Below are 19081 nucleotides of genomic sequence, written 5' to 3'. Positions count from 1 at the left end.
TTTATACATTTAACTAAATACTGCGAAAATATAAATGTGAATGATTACATGAAACTATGATCCGTGAAAATCACGTGGCCGAATGCTTTTTATAATGTTATTTATAATGCCAACGAATATGCGCGCGTTTTATGACAATTTTATTTTCCATTATAAAACAAATTAAAGTTAAATATCTACTCGAGAAATACAATATCTATGAATCTATATCGCGATTAATTTCGATCAAATAATTAATTAAAAATACGCGTTTCAATAGATCATTGCCTTACTAATTATTGATTAATCCGTCGAATTGATTCGTTTTATATTCAGTTAATAATTGGAAAATTTTTTAATGATGGCAACAATTTTACTGCGTGATATTACACGAGTTTCAATGGCTAATTAAAATATAATAATTGTGAAAATTAATTAATTTTTTGCGCGTACAACTACTGTACGGATTACAAACACGGTATTCATAGCGCATATATACTTTATATGTAAGTAACAAACCTTGCATGTATACCGTGATATTTTGAGAGACAACAGTTTCCTCCGCGGACTTTACTAATGAAACGATTTTCTACATGCCTGCTTAAGCATCCGATATTTCTTCTCGTTATGGAATAACGCTACATTTATGATTAATTTATACAATCGCGGAATATTATTAAATAGTATAATTTTAAATTATATATATATATATATATATATTATATATTATTATATATATTTTATAATTCCTCTCTTCTTGTGTTTGAAATAAAAATAGGGAAGATTTTTTTCTTTGTGTAAAAATACAGAAAAATATTGATGCATTTCTTCGAATTTATTTATAATCATAATTATTGATTGATATTTATTGATTAGTAATAAATCGCAAGAGCCCTTATCACATTTCGAAAAATTATATCGTTACACTGAGACGCGTTGCTATTTCGTTCGAGAGGATCTATATAAAATTCAACGCCCATCGGGAACTATGATGCCACGGTACACAGTATGATGTAAACCATAGTGTAAACCCACGGTACGATTTATTTTCGTCGGCAGGGCAAAGTATAACGGCATGCCGCGATGCTTAACCACTCGTGATTGGCTACCGCCTGCGTGATTTGCTACCGCGGGCGAAACGAATTTATTGCATATTTTTCCCGGCACAATTTCCGGCCCGACAGCGCCGTAGGTAATGTTTATCTTCGACGTGCGTGCTCGCGTTTATGAGTTCTCCCACGACATTGCGCGCTTGGCCCAACAACTTCTATTTAACTCGTTTTTTTTTTTCATTGTTTAAAATTGGTATACTGGTGCTTTTACGTGAAATCTTGCATCAGATCTCGACCATTTTCAGATACATTCTGAGAATATTATATCTTTTTATATAAATAGAACAAAGTCCTATTCACATATAATATAGGTCTAAGTAACAGTGAAGAGGGAAACCAAACAAAATATCCATTTGCTGCATTTTTATTACGATTTTCTATTTTTAAATCCACTATTTCGATAATGCACACCTTAAAAATATTGTATAATAAGAGATCAAGAAATATAAAATATATAAATTTAAGGGAGAGAGAGAGAGAGTTCTTGTTTAGAACAGTATATAAAATAAAACTTTCAGTGAATCTTAATAACTGTATGTGCGTAAGAATCATTTTGAATCTCAAAGTACATCATAGGACAAGCGCGATATTCGTTTCCTCGGCTGTAAATAACTGTCAGGGTCGTCCACGACACGTGAAAAATCCACCGGTCCGGTTTTCTCGGCGCGGCACGGCGCCGCGCGCTCGTTCCCCAGATTTATCGATTACAAATTGCACGGCTATCAATCGCCTAATGATACTCTCTCATAAGCGCGCGCGAGCGCGCTCTCCGGCCGTTCGCAAGATGTATTTATGAATCGATACGAAATATAGCCTTATTAAATCACCTCTCGCCCCCGCCGATCGGGAAGATTCATACGTAATGCGTCGCGTTTAGCGGCGATTAATGCGGTTATCGTTGAGAGTGTTATTTCCCAACGGTCGTGAATAAAACATTTCGTGATATAAAACCCAGGTTTCGATCGTAATCATAATATCGGCGATGTTAAGTGAAAAAAACTGACGATTCTGTTCGCTTCTCTTCGCATATTTGGACACGCGCGCTTCCATGTTGTAAATAAACGTCTTATAGTATGAATAATAATTATTATTTTTAAATTATAATATGCTAATAAATGATTATTTTATTAAAATCTCATAATGATATTTTGTTGTATATTTTTTTTGAAGAAAAAATATTTCAAATATTTGTAAAGATTTTTCTGTCATGCAAATATTTTCCGACTACAGATTTTTTGCAGATATAAAAATTGACGCGAATATTTCTCGCAATTTATTAGCCTCTTTTTTCCACCTGAATCTTACTTTTATCAAAGCGTTAATAAGTCACGTGCGAAAAATCGGGATGAGAGGCGCGAGCAATTACGATGGGCGATTAAAGCTCGTAATCCGCGTGCTGGCGTATCAAAACGCAATAGCACGCACTCTTCTTACGTCGTCATGATTGCGCGAACGAACAATTTATCGCGGGTAATAATTGCGCCGCGACTACAAATATACTGATCGCTAGTAATAGAGCGATACGTTATTCCGGGCGGACATATGGAAATGTTTATCGCCAGACCGGCCGATCGTGAATAGTTAATAATAATTTACGACAATACAATCACACACGATATTATTAATGTAATGAATACCTACCGCCGGGCTGCGCGCTAATTTCGCAATTTTAGCGTAGAGAGGGTTTGTAGTTTGGAATAGTTACAGAATGACATCAATTGTTATTGTGCTGAGATATTGATACATTTCGGTCAGTTCAGATTCGTTCGACAATTTTCGATTCCCGTTAACAACGTCAGCAATTTTAAGAAGGATTTATTTGATGCTTCAGAGCATTGTCACGAATAAAATTTATAACTGTTTTTCGAAAGAAAAAAATGGAAATTAAATATCTAAAAACATAAATAAATATTCAAAATGAAAGCCTCATGTGTGATATAAAAAGGTAATATCTTTAAAATTATATTCAGAATAAAAGTATAACTACAGAATATTTTTCAAAAATATAAATAAACATTATCTAAAAGAGAGAACAGGTTTCTGTTTGAAAATTTTTATCACTACAATATTTCTATATTGCTACATCCACGTAACACATATACATATATACTATAAATGACATAAAAATTAATTAGCGTTCTCATGAATATCCTACGTGTACGAAATTCAAGCAAACGGTATCAAAGGTCGCGTGGTAAATTTCAAACGATAAAACCGAGCGGTTAATTGAGCGAGGTATTTCCGGGAATATATTCAGTACGTCGATATCTATTATGGGATTCGTCATGCTTTCGAGGCGCGCGCGATATGGCTTTGCGCATCCCGCGATCAACTTTATAGCGTCAGCATTTCATAGGCGTTCCGCTTCGTAATTACCATATAGCGTCGTGCCTCCGTGCGCTTTATTGCGCGCGATTATCCATAAAGATAAACGAACTTATACATATTGTCCGGCGTCCGGCTATAATTGAACCGCGAGGGATGCAAGTGCAAGGAACGCGACGGATCGCGGTTGCATCGGATATAGTCGGATCTGATACGAGAGGAACAGAGTTGATGAAAGATCGCATTTTTATAAAATGATCGAAGAAGGTACAATTACGAAAAAACATCGTTTGTCGTTTCAACTTGCAATTTCAATAAAAATTTATAAAATATTTTTTTATTAATATATTAATATTATGTTGTTGGTACGACGAATATAAATAATATTTCGCCACATATCGTGTGTATACAAAACACAATCAAGAGAATTAATTTTCCATTAAAAAATATTTAATGAAACAAATATTATATAATATATTGTAGAAAATGTAATCATATAATTGAGAAAAAATTTAAATTGCGCTACATATCGTGCGTATACAATACACAATCAAGAGAATTAAATAATGTTCCATTAAAAAATATTTAATGAAATAAATATTAGATAATTAAATATTATATATACCTATATATAACAGAAAATATAAAATAATTAAAAAAATGTGTGTCGAGTTTGGTTTTCCTCGTTTATTATCGTGCTTTTACGTAATATTGGATCGACGGGAGATTCATGGCCTGCAGATCTTCTCGACGTAATGCAAATCGTGCAGCATCGCGAAGAAGCCGCGCGCATCAATCCAGGATACGAGAGTATTATGCGCGCATGAGAGGAGCAAACACGCGATATCTTCCACGCGGTAGTTGCATTTGCCATTGAATAAAGACGCGAATCGGACTTTCAATTGTTGCTGCGAGTGACTTGGTCGCTTCCATATTTCCCGAATAAAGCGCCATATAAAGCAACCGACGAGAACAACTGCGACGACGACGACGACGACGACGACGACGTGCGGTGCTCTTCATCCGGGCCCTTCGTCGTCGATAAACCGTCTCCGTTGTGTACATACACGCTGTCCTTCGTAATAAAGTATTCATCGCGGAATCAAGCTGGCGTTCCTGCGTCGCGTTACCGCAGTTGCATAATTTTTGCATGCCGTCTCCGCCTCTCGAAGTCGACGGTGCCTGCATAAACGTCGCGCATCCGATATTAACGTGGAGTCGCTTTTGTTTAAGAGAGACGAGCGCGTAGTACTCGACTCTCGCGAAATTTGCATGCGTTATTATTCAGGCTATGTCAAATTCGCTTCATTTTATGCGAAAATGCATTGACGACGTACTAAAAAATCTTTACAAATATTTGAAAAATATTTTTTTTTCTTCAAAAAAATATATATAACAAAAGACAATTATGAGATTTACAAAGGGCAGAGATAGAAAACAATTAGAATTATTATAATTTTATACTTTTTATCATTAAATATTTGAATAATTAACTCGCATTTTCTAAATTAAAATTCACTTGTAGAAATCAAATCAAATTATATATCTACTTATATATCATCATATAATAATATTCCGAGCCAAGTTTGAATAAAACATTTTGAAGATTTGATTTTAAAAGTTCGCATTTAATTTTATTAACTACAATTTGAATCCCATTACATAATTCATAATCATATCATTCGCAAATAAAGCAGTTCCCTGAATATACCTGATGATGTTTTCAGGGCGCAATTATACTCGATACTATTATTAACGTGTCAGTTATTAAGTAATATCGTTTTCGTGACTGACACATTATAGCAACCTATCTATAAATAATCTAGTTATTTAATATAAGATATCAACCACTCAAGTGACGCCTTTCTCTCTTCTCAGTATACGTGTTCCATAATTCATTTCCTTCAGAAGATTTCTGTAATGAAGTGACTTATTTCAAGTAAAGTCTCTCAGCATATGTGACATTCTTATCGCAGTGCTGTATTTAGACTCGATCGTATTAGAATTTATAAGAGAATAGTCATTACATTAGATAAAATATAAATTTAGTATAGATAATTAATTTTAAAAAGTATAGATAATAAACCATTTATCTTTAAATTAATATATCTGATAAGTTTAGTGCTTGCACTCTCTCGGATATTTTTCTCTGGATTTTTTCAGCTCAAGAACACAGTTCAACAAAGAATTTTCTATCGGCACGTTTAAAGTTTAATTCATTAAAATAATGTTTTGTATAACTACTTACTTTGTGTTGTAGTTTTCAGGAGAGAACACGAAGAGAATTTTCTCTTAGAATTTACCCTGAAAATCATGCTAATCGTGTAACAATATGAAAAGAATTTTATGAGAATTTCTCTGATTAATATTTATCACAATAAAAATAATATCTATCACAATAAAATATAAAACATGTTTAATTAATTTTACTAAACTCCATAGTAAAATTAATCAAACATATTTTATTGTAATAGATATTATTTTTATTGTGATAAATATTAATCAGAGAAATTCTCATAAAATTCTTTCCATACCATATTGTTTCACGATTACCATGATTTTCATGTAAATTCTAAAAGAAAATTCTCTCTGTGTACAATCTTTTCGCTTATTCGTCAGAATGTCGTTTACGATAAATGAGCCTACGGAATTGCGCTGAAGGATTAACGATTTAGAGCCGACCCTGCGAAATTACCGGCGTCCTTATGCGATCCGCGGTCGTAGGGCTTTGTTATGTATTTATGTGCATATTCGCCTATTTGTCGAGAAATTCCAGCGTCGTGTTGGCTCTAGGGTGCTCACGATTCGCTTCAAGTCCCCCTGTTACATGCACGATCCTGGCCCCGTAAGGGGACGTATTTTTGTATTTTGTCACATATGCACGCGAGTATTCACGTACGTGTATATGGGCACGTGCATTTTGCTCACGTGACTCTCTCCTATACAGAACTCTCGATGTGATACTTTATCGAAATCCATATCGAAAATCGCGAATACTTTTAACGTTCTTGAGCATTTTACGAGAATAGTGCTATTATTTTTCTGTACGTTCTTCTTGAGAACGATTTCCCATAATATTTGCGGGAAATAAAATAAAACCTATTTAAAAAAAAAAATTTTGAAATATTTGCAGGAACGATTTTCTCTCTCAAATAAATGATCTATGAAATTTGTAAGCAATGTATCGTTTATTCGCGCAATTGCATGCCGTATATTTGTTTCTGGATACGCGAATCCGATCTCCGCAGTCGGATCGCCGCATGCGGTTTAAGCCTTGACCGAGATCGACGGGAATGCCGTGGATTCGGCGCGGTATGACGATCACGTCCGTAATTAATTGTGCGCATAGTCGCGGCCGCACGTTCGAGATTCGTGCGCATTTGAGCGCAACGCGCGAAAAATGTGTTCCGGGAACGATTTGCATACGCGGCGCGTCGACGATTTCAACCAACTTTTGTGCCCTCGTTTGTCGCGCGCGAAAATTATAATGAGAAATCCGAAAGTTTTTCGAAAGAAAATATTTATTTTCGTTATAAAATGAAAAGTTGCCGTTTTGGTTTTTTTGCTTGACATTTCAAATCTTCAAAGGTAATGGAAAAGAATCTGCATTCTATCACATTAAAAACCAAATATTTGTGTGATAAATATCTGTCATGTCTTTCTAATATGTATATCTACGTATATATGAGATATTTAAAAATATATTATTCTTATTTTATATGTGATGCAAAAAAGCATTTTATAAAATAAACTCTTAATAAAAATTTATTTTTTAATAGAGAGAATATGTTGAAATTAGATTTGTTGATAGAGAGAGTATGTTAAAAATGTTTTTTCCATTAAAAGAAAATTTCTATTTCTCTTTTTTCTTGTCGAAAAGCATCATTATATTTATCATTATACTATTTATTTTAAAAGAATTTAAAATAAATATCGCGAAGAATATATTGAAGATTGTAGTTTAAATGAAATTCTTGGCAATGATTCTCGCGAGCGCGGCAAGAATGCTTGATCTCCGAATTAATCATTACGTAGAGGGCAAAGAGGCGAACTGGAATATCGGATCATTTGTAAGACGAAGAACGCCCGATAAATCCTCATTTGTTATTATAAATTCCCGGATGTCTCGAATTTTTGTATCGGATGAAATTCTCTTCGCTGCTCGATCGGTTGGGGGCAATAAATGTTGTACAAATATATAAAATTCAGACTGTCTGCTGTATATAATCACAATTAGCGTCTTATTAGGCCCTCTTATTAATGTTTCACATTCAATGTATCTACCTCTGCGTGCAAAGTTCACATCACCTTTATCATGCATGATTTTCTTTCGCAATGAGCGTCGTCATTGTATTTTGATCGATGCAGTTTCGATTAGTAAGTGCATTGCAAATAAAAATGCATCACACATGTATCGCGTAATTTAGCGCACGTTGAGTGGGCCAAGAGAGTTCCAATTTTTATTTTATTTTTATTTTTTTTATTTTTATTTATGGCTTTAAACTCCTGATATTTTATTGAGTTTGGACATGTCGCAGAAACGGACGGGATCTTTTAGAATTCATCGCATTGTTCGCACGGCGACGAAAATCGACAATGGAAGATGCAGGGGAAAAAAAAAAGAAATCTTAAACCGTACTGGTTGAACCTTTTGCTCGTCGTGTGCGCGCGCGTAAGAAACTATAGGCCGTTCCTCGGGGCCCCCGGGGTCATGGCCTTGCCCGTGGCGCACCGTGAGGACCCCAGCGGGAGGTATCCGTGCTTTCGTCCGTATTAATAATGCGACCTGGCCACCGCCGGCTATACATTAAAGAAAATAATCATCGTAATCGTTCGTAATACGTTCCCCTCCGTAATACGGCCGCCCGGCGATTTCGCGTGCGTCGTTCATGTTATTTCCCGGTAGAGGAGACAAGCTCTTTCGACGTGAGAGAAGGGACGCCGTTGCGAAAACGTTATTGAAACATTAACCCTTTTGGTGTCAGCGCGTTTCCAAATATGGTCCTTCTTCATTTATAACATGCTAGCGTGTAATTTTAGTCACTCGATATCGTTGTCCCAGTTCGTGTTCCGAATTATCGTTTGTCATTTCTGCGATTTCTCTAAGTGAAATGATAGACGAAGAACAAGTTATAGTATTTTGCGACCAAAAATATCTGACGTGTTATCTTTTTTTATTTAATTTTTACACTTTATATAGTTAAAATCTGCAATTGATTTATCTGGGATATGGTTATGACAGGTAGAAGAGAGGAAAGAAAATTATAATTTTTTATAATTTTTTAGATTTATATAAAATTATAATTCAATTTCTTGTCTTTGGGAAAAGTATTTAAAATGAAGTAAAAGAGTTATTTAATTTTTTAAATAGCGCGTTAAAAATAATTGAAATATTTTTACTGGTAAATTTAAGACAATAGAACATCGTCAGTGATAATTGATTATGCATTCTCGCGAAAAATCACAGCGGATCACTGACAATCACGTAACCGCAGAATACTCTGAACGGGAACACCAGATTCATTCAGCGAGAGCTTTCCAGCTAATTTCGCAATTATACCCTATTAATGTAACACTCGTTATCTGGTTCTCATTGTTCCGCGATTAACGCAATTATTGAACTCGTTTCGAACGATGGCCCGGCACATTTTTACAAGTATATTCGAAAAAAAGATATTACATCAACGAGTTTGTCTCGTCGATGGGACGATGTACGTGTTACAGGACGACGCGTCGAGAATGGAATGTAAATTTGCATTTTGTTCGCAACATCGATTACGAATTACAATATATTTTTCTTCCTTGCTTGCAGTTCGTTGTTACTCTGTGAAAAATGGTGATATATATTTTCGTTTCATTTATTAAACTCTGTTCTTTTACTATGTAATTTATGGACCGTATTAATAAATTGTAACAATACCGTTTTCTAAATATAAATTGGCGCTCTTGTTAATTAATCCGTAAACTGCATAGTTTTATAAATTTTCGTTAAATATTTTTTTCCTAAATTCGCGTTCTGATGTCTTATTGTCTTCAACTTTTTTTAGTATGCTTTGTTTCAATCGAAAAAATACGTTCGTATCTGATAATAGACTGTAATATTAGATCGCAAAGAAATAACAGGGCTTAGTTTCGTATAATTATGCTTATAATACTTTGTTAATTAACAAAGGTCGATATTATCATACTCGCGGTTACTCGGGCAATTTGCCTATGTAACTGAATCATTTAATGGAGTTACGAACTTTCTTCATCCCCTACGTCGGAACTTAGACATAAATATCGAGGAAACTTTTGCTCGAACTAAAGGGCGTAAACGGCTCCCGCGGAAGTTGCAATCTAATAGTCTAATAATCTACTTATTACTCGCGGTAATAAACTAATATCGGTGTCCGCCAAGTTATGTATATATCCCCCCGCGGCTTAGAAGCCATTAGATTCTTCGGGACTGGATCGAACCAGGTACGATCTTTATTCTGTATATCTGAGAACTATATTATCGTAAAACGCGTTTGTTTGTTTTAGCACGAAGCGTCGATATAACCATGCTATATTCTTTACAGTTTTATTACTGTTCGATAAAAATGTTGAAAGAGAAAGAGAAAATTACATTTGATGCAATTTCATTGCTTCGAATACAATTCGTATATTGGAAGTTTATTAATACTACATCTTATATACATATATATACACTACAATATTTTTTACATTATCTTAAAATTTTTTTCCTTTTTTTTTATGATAAATAATTATTTTGTCAATAGTTTTTTTCTATATAAATATTTTCATGAAATAAAAATATGTTTAAATTTTTTTATTTTATTACAGAAAAAAAATTGGATTTTAGTTTTGTGCAATTATTTATTGTTCTGCAAATGTACTAGAACATACTTTTTTCTCCTCCGGGAATCTATTTGCTTTCAGTACCGGATGTATCCGTGTAATTCGCACTTGAGCATCCAGGGCGAATGTTTGATATAAGCCTCTCGGCCGGGCAAAGTTAATCTTGACGACCCCCTCGAGCAACGTTCTCGAGCATGCTCACGGTCCCTCTGTGTGTAAATGTGGTTTGTGTCTTTCGAAAACAATGTTGGGAAATGGTCGAGTAAATTCCTGAATAAGCTACACATACAATCATACCTTAGAGAATTAATGATACATGGTTATTTATTTTTTGATTAATTAATTTAGAACAACAAACTACACAGGATAGGATTGCACGAGAGAGATTTTTACTTTATATATTTACTTTAAAACAATTTTACAAATAAACAATTTTTTTTAATTAGAAGAAACCTTTTCCGTTTTTCTATAATGTATTATATTTTTTTATTCATAATTTTTTTGAAAGATATTTGAGGCAAAAGGACTTATTTTATGGGGATTACAGAGAGGCTACGTTTTGGGGATTACTTCACGTAGGTTTAATAAATGAAAAGAGATAAATTGAAATGCAAGAGAAGGGCAGGAGAGAGGCCGGAAAGATGAGAAAGACGAGGAGAAAGGTGCGCATGGCCGAATAACTCTTGGCAGAACGGAAAAAGGACCGACGGGAACCCCCCTTCCTCGAAGCCGGCAGTTTATGCAGCCATTATCACAGGTGAACGCCGCGAGCGATACGTTGCGTTACGCTGATTTAAAAGCGCTCTTAGATTCGGTGTGCCCACCTTCGTTTCTCCTTTCTCGGCTGTAAAGAGGGCCTCTCCGTCTTCCCGTCTTACTTCCGCCCTTCTACCGCTATGTAAAGCGTACATTTATTTCCTTCTCCCGACGCGAGAAATATTGCAGCCAATCTCTTATACATACATTTTTTAAATAATTCTTTTATTCTCTGAAATAAAACAAATTTTCTTTCTCAAATCTTATATAATACTAATAATAAAAGATTGTTCGAAAAAAGAAAACAATTTTTATTTCTATCATTTTTTCATATAGAGAAGCGAAATGTAAAAATATAACAGATGTCTCAATTGTATAATATTTTTACTTATAAATTTTCCGGTAATAATCCGGATAAAATTTAGAGGTGTTACGGCATTTCTCTACTTTTCCAGGATGTGGTTGTTGTCTACGCGAACGTGAGAGATATTGTTGGCGAAACTATTTCCCCTTTTCACCTGCCTATTCTTGACGAAACCCCCTAATTGACTGCGGTCAAATCTCGAGCCGAGCGATACCGATCTCGGCCAATTCGATCGAATAAATCCTTGCTCGCGGATTACAAGAAGACGCGGGAACGCAGGTGGAAACAATATTGGAGAGAGGGAGATGAAGTTAGAGATGGATGGATATGTAGGTAGAACATCCCGTCTCCTCGCTCAGGAGATGGATAACCGACGTCTTCGGGATATCGAGCTCCCCCGGCCTTCATAGATCTCGAGAATCGCATTCTAAACTCCGCGTCTCGTTTATCCACTTCATTCTCCTACTGTATCGCAATGTTGCCTCGCGAAACAAAGTGAAAATAATTAATCTGGCAGAAAAGCATACCGCAATCTTTACATCTATAGATTTACGATGTTTAATATCGATATCTTAGATTTATTCGTTCTTTTTAATTTGAAGATTAATGAAAATTCTAATTTACATTGCGTTTATCATTTCGGTCATTTTACATCATTCTTCATACTGTATATTTTTTTTTATTCTTTAATTTTATCAATTTCTCGTGTAAATCTTGTGTTAACGCTGCCATTTTTGCGAGACCGTCTGAAATACCGGTGGTACCTCTTGTCTCGCTAAAATATCGCCCTTCTTTACGCTACTTGCAGGCAGTGTAAACGGGGCCGAAAGTACCGGCCGGCTTTATGATGAGCCACCGACTCCGCCAGTTTTGAAAAATCGCCCGCCAAATGGCACTGCCTTTTGTTTAAAGCCTGGACCTTCGTCATGCCGGCACAATGGCTGCTGGATTTGCCACGAGCACTGCCGCTCTAAGCCCCGCCGGTTGTTTCTTTGCTGGTGAAACCGGCTGATATTGTTAAGCATTACGGCCATTTCGCCGGAGTTACCGTGAAAAAGTTTGCCGGAGAAAAATCGCACAATGGCGGAGCGAGTCAAACTTCGCCCGATCTTTTCTCTTTCATAATTTTTCGTTCACCCCCATGTCTTATAAATTCAACCATTCTTTTTTACTCTAAAGGGTTTGCTGCCGAAGATATGTAAAATTATAGAATATATTTTTTGGGAGAAAAATATATACGAAATGTATATTTCATCTTATTTATCTATCTGTAATTGGTGCATACTTGTTGATATTTAATTTTCAACATTAAATATCTCGACAATTTTTAAAGAAAAATTTTTTTACAGTAAAATTTTAGAATTGGAATAAAGATGTGATATCTCGGAATTAATTTATTAAAATATTTTATATATGTATATAATTTACTATAATATTTTATGTTAGAGATAACTGTATTAGATAACAATTATATTACTTCTCTCGAAGATTTTATTAAAAAGAAATTTAATAAAAAATATACTTCGAACACAAACATTTTATTTGCAATTTCGTATAATTCTAAAAGCATATCTTTTAGCGATAACCTACTTGCTTCACTTATATTAGAATAATGCATTATCTCACGAGCGGTCTAGTTAAAACGCTATAAATTATTACGTCAAATAAATATGTAAGCCAATTAAATGCGTCGCGCATATATGGCTTAATGGATATATTATGTTCCTCGGATCTTCGATAGCGAATCTTCTTTAACTTAATTATTTAATTGAATTTCTTTGTTGCATATCACAAGAATTCGCATTTTATAAATATATGTACATTTTTTTCTTGTGTATGATTAGTTTCATTATATTATGATTTAAAAATTATCATTTTTGATGCTGAATTTTGATGAAAAATATTTCGAGATATCACAGCCATATTGCATCGAAATAATTTATCGTTCTAGCAACTTTATTTGTATTCATCCGCGTGCTTGCAATTTCTTTGTCGATACCGAGGAAATGCCTTACCTCTTATCTCTTGCATCTAGATCTCTGCGGTTCTTTATCCGCGGTCGATCTTCGGAGTTTCTGCTCCGACGGATTCACCATATTCGCGTTGTACACCATATAAATGAGTTTTATTGCATTTTATTACCTCTCTACGAGAGAGGGCGAGTGCGCGGAATATAAGCAAAAATATCAATTTTTCTCAAACTCAATTTAAAGGTTCAGTTTCTCTCTCTTTTCATATTTCTCCACATATTCCACTTTCTCTGTTTCTCTTTCTCTCTCTCTCTCTCTCTCTCTCTCTCTCTCTCTCTCTCTCTCTCTCTCTCTCTCTCTCTCTCTCTCTCTCTCTCTCTCTCTCTCTCTCTTCTGGCTCGCTCGCAGTATTCGCCGCTATTTGTATTCGTGCCCACTGCACTTGTATCTAATATAAGAGAACATATTGGATTCCGGGTACAGTGATGTCATCCAATAGCTGTTCTTTATTGGATGTAAGTGCAACGAGCGTAAATAATCTCTTGTGCTTATTTTATTACTTCGCCTACGGTACTGCTTCCGCTTCGTATTGTTTGTATGCTTTTATAAGTTAAACAAGACACGCGTTCACCGGGACAAGTCTCGCCTGTTTAATCGGATTTCTTTCTTGTCGGTGCCTATACGCATCTCGTTCATAAACTCGTTTTTGTTTCTGTCGAATTACATTAAATCTGAAACTAGCATTGTGTTATAACATAATACGAAAGTATCTAGATGCAGAGATATTTACCCAGATGTAGAATAAAATATTTGTTTTAATTTATTTGAAGATGATTAGTCACAATAATTATTAATTGTAAGATATATTGCATACCTATATATGTCAGGAATTTTATATCAAATTCCCGAGAGTGCATGTTTTTAAAATTATTAAAGAAAAAAATGATGTGCAAGAAAATAAGAGAGATATCCATAGAACAAGACCCCTGCAGCATAAAAAAGTTATAAGTTCTCTATCTTATAAGTTCTTTCTGAGTTGAAATTAACGGAATCCCTTGAAATAGTTTTTCGACTTTGATTAAAGACGCTCTTATGATCCAAAGTGATACTTTATAGTATTATTTGAGACAATTAAAAAGACAATAATTATCCGTATCCGTCACCTCAATATTTTCTTCTGTCTAGCCAGGATCACGTCGCTCGTTTTTCTTCGTATGTCACGCGAGCGCAGTTTTATAGTGCGACCATAAATACCACGCGGTATATCGACTGGCGGATAGTGTATTAAAATTCCCCCGGCCATATTGGTGGGGCAAAAATAAAATGGCACAAAACTGACGTAAAACGGCTTAATTAAATGCGTTGACGTAACTTTTTGTCGCGCTTGCTCCGCTCCTTATATAATCACTGCATATATGGGATAGTAATGATAATTACATGTAAAATCCGAAACCGAGTACGAGTTTATAAAAAATATCGGTAACTCAATAAAATACACAAGAATGTTTTAACGCACTCCACAATTTTTTTGTCACATCAAGAATTACAGAATCTTATTTTTTTAGTTAATTTTAAATGCATATTATTTTAGTGAAACTTTAATTAGAAAATTAATTGCAAATATATTTAAAACTGAATATGCAAAGATGGTGATACATAAGTACAGTCTATACGTGAACGAGCGAGGAAAGTATTGTATATATAAATATATATGTGGAAGGTCTGTGTATGTTAATCCTTTTTACGGGATAATGGAGAACAGAAAAAAGACTCCGCATAGGGAATGAAAAAAAGAGAAGGGTAAAAATTCGCGATAATTTTTTGGTTCGCCTGGATTTGGAGAAAATATTTAATATCGAGGATCGCGCTTATATGAGAGCGAAGGGGTTTCTCGTCGCATTTTTAATTCTTTCTCGCTTCTCATCCTCGTTTTATCACCGCCAATCTCTCTCTCGCTTTCTTTCTTTCCTTTTCTACCTCGGTATTGGTAGTCAGTCGAGCGTGTACGTTAGATCATATGAAATTCCGCGTCGCACCGTTTCCGCAGTAATAGAGTATTTCTATACGCCGGAATTTAATTCGGGCCTCCCGGGGGCTGAATGGTGGCGGGCGTCTCGGTGGCGTCTCGCGGATGAAAAGTTCGCCACGCCGTCATAAATTCGGCCGCGAGGAACGGTTCCGTTTATCCGAACAATAGGAGATCGCGAACCCCGGAAAATCAGCATGGCGAAATTCGCGGCTGCGCATAATGGAGTATAGTGAACGCTATCTATCGCGTTTTAACTCGCGACGAATAGCCGCGTCATGAAAAATCGCGCGTCTTAAAGATTGCCATGCTTTGACATAACGGTATTAAATTTGTCATCGTCAATTTTCATAGGATTATTACAAAATCTGACTATGAAATTGATTGTCGTATTATCGCATGTACGAGATCGATAACGTTAATAACATCTAGAATTTTTAATATCAAGTCATTGCTTAAGATTACTTGCGGAATGTTACAAATTGAAGGATTAAAAATTGTGTCGCCATAAATTGATCATTCACTGTGGTTTTATTATAAATTAAAATTGAAGGACGACCATTATTTTTTCAATATTGCAATAAAGAAACGATTTAATAATGAGATTGATACTAATGTTATAGCCTCGAGATATATAGACCTCGGCGAAAGAGAGAAGACAAATGTCTGGGAAATCGATCGGGTTGGCAAGCAAGCAGATGTCATATACGAATTACGAACTGTTAGAGGCGACATATTATTTCCGGTCAGATAGGGGTTGCAAATAAGAACCCGGAACGATAAATAGAGTCATATTTTTGGGGACAGCTGCGCTGGCGCGCCGTCTCCAGGGAGATTCTAATAAGAACCGCATAAAGCTTAGAAATTAATGTCTTGCCACCTGTCTCGCTTCTTTCTCCGGCGTCGCTCGCGCTGTCGCGCTGCGGTGCGCGATGGAGTTCCTTGCACCTTCCTCGCTCTTTTTTTTTGCTCCACGGAATGGGTTCTAGACCGACGGTAATCGGCCCGTTATTGATTTGTGGTAGGGGAGAATCACGCGCTGGCCAAACCCTCTTTCGTGGCATTAAATCCAGTCGATACGGCGCACTTTCTTCCGCAAGCTATAAGCTGTCCTCTCGATCTCGTTTTCTATTTGATATCTGTATAACTTATTTATATTTCTAAGGGAGAAAGAGAGACAATATTAGGATTATATTTTATTTATTTATGAAAGGGATAATAAGAAAATACATATTTATATTGTACTATAAAAATTAGAAATGATAATACTCTATTTTGTGTATTTTTAATACTTACTATTTTTAATAATCTACATGGTATAATATTTTTATAGATTATTTACGAATGCGCAGTGTGTACCTACCATTTTGATAGAAATTAACAAAATTAAAAATTAAAGAAATATGTAGATATAATTTTCTATAAACACATTTCTGCCCCACATGCATAATTTCATAATATGTGAATTGTATTTTTATATCTTATTGGAATTATTTAAAATATTCTTGTGATATGTTGATAAAGTTATACAAATCGTATAGATATATTATAATTAAGTTTATAGATTATAATTAAATTTTGCAACAACTTTTAAATCATTTTACATAACCTGGTCTAATTAAACTGATAATTTCTAAGTAACTTAAATTAATTTTCTAATCGACATTGCTATTTGCTTTTCCTTCTCTTTTTGATTGAGCCTTTATAAAATATTGATTTATTGTCGTATATCTATTTATTGAAATACGTAAGCATAAATCAATGCTAACTCGAGCGGTATACATCACGAATAACGATAAATCGCGCGCGAAATTTTCCGATGAGCTTTATTTACGTCGGCGTCTTAAATTATTCCGCGTAACGTTTCGCGTTCATTCAGTGTTGCAATGGCAACTGCAATTGATCCGAATTCGCACGGAGATTCCAACGGACGTGTTCGCGAACGAATTAAAATTTATCGTTCATTTCGCATCGCGGTGTCATAAATCTGAGTCTGATCTGCTCTTAAGCTGTCGGACCGTTTGACGTATCGCGCCCATTACATTTAAATGTCGTTCAAATGGAGACGTTCGTTTCTTTTTTTAAATGCTTCTGATTGACGTCGGCTGCTCGTCGATTTCACACGAATAAAGTGAGAAATATTGTATTTTTGATTATATTTCATAATAGTAATAATGACGCCTATGAGATATTTGATACACACATATGTATATACATAATTTGAATATTTTGTTTTCAGATCAATGTGCTGTGTACTACAACTTCGTTATTGCACGTATCGGTGAGTGTGAAATTGTTATTTATTTTATATCGTTTCTATAGCGGTAATGGGGGGGGGGGTATATATGTTGAAAATATTAAAAATAATAATGTATTTTAAATAATAATATATTTTAAATAATATATTATGATTTCTTATCCGCGATAATTATTTTTTGACAAATATCAGCCATCGACTTTACATATCTTTTTTAGAAAAGGATAATTTAAAAAGTAATAATGTGTGTCCATGTACTAATTTTGCATAATTAGGTCATACTAAAACGTAGAATTTCTAATACGAAATGCATCAAGATTTGTTTTTCTAGAATTCTTATTTGGAGAGATCAAATGTATTCTATAAATAAAAATGACTTTCAGTGATATTTTAAAAGCATACTTTTTATGAGATTATTAGTCTCTGTACATGAGGCAGCGTTACATCATATTCAATTATGTCGATAAATCCGGTGCATTCCCAACATAGTTAGCCGCGCTAGAGTTCTTGTAGTAATTATGGCCGAGTGCGCCACTCCGGTTGTTACATTAACCCTGGTGGCACATCGACTAGGAACACGGGGAAACACGCGTAATATCGTGCAGTCGCATCGTAATACCGCGACGAGATATCGATCGCCGTCGTCCACACGAACGAACAATCGCGATGCGCGAATTTTCTCCGAAATCCGCATCGCGCAGGATTTCATCGGTCGCAGACGTAGCTGATATTGTTCGGGATCGCGTGATCAAATTTAATTACCAGCTTCGTAAATTTACGCGCACATCCACCGACCAATTAATCGGATTTACGGCGAAATATACATATTCTCCGAGTACATCAAATATATATTTATCTATCAAGTAACTGAAATATCTAAAAATTATATTAATATTTACCTCTATTAATATTCTTTCTATTATATTATCTCGTCAATTATCTATTTATTTATTTATCTTACTTCACCTTTAAATTCTATTTCGCTTTTCTTGCATGAACGTTCCCACATTTCTTTAGTATGGGTTCCCCATTTCCAAGCTAGGAAAAAATTGTAGATGTCGGGTTTTATGATTATCACTGTCTACGCTAGACGAAAGTTATTTTGTAACAAAATATGGCAAAGATGTCCATATATTCGTTTTCTTTGCTGCGATCGGTCCATGACGGTCCTTTCTTCCCTTCGTTAATAATAATAACGGCGATGCCGTTCGCGCCCCGACACTTCACGCCGGCTGTCAAGTTAAATTCAACGTCAGCTTCGTTATGGCGCTGAACTCGTCGCGGGATTTAAGGATTCAGAGCCCGCCGGACTCGAAATCAGGAACCCTGCTCGACGACGTATCGGGTCCTCCCGCACAGACTCTCGCCCTTCGTTTACGCCGTCCACCCTCTGACGTTAATAGTCTCGCGGCGGATAAGCCGTTTTTGAAATGACGTTCGAACGGAATA

Source organism: Prenolepis imparis, unplaced genomic scaffold (genome assembly GCF_030444845.1).
Source record: "Prenolepis imparis isolate NDT839.2.m4 unplaced genomic scaffold, iyPreImpa1.0 SCAF_1, whole genome shotgun sequence".
NCBI classification, from domain to species: Eukaryota; Metazoa; Arthropoda; class Insecta; order Hymenoptera; family Formicidae; genus Prenolepis; species Prenolepis imparis.
Note: the sequence above shows the minus strand (reverse complement) of the source record.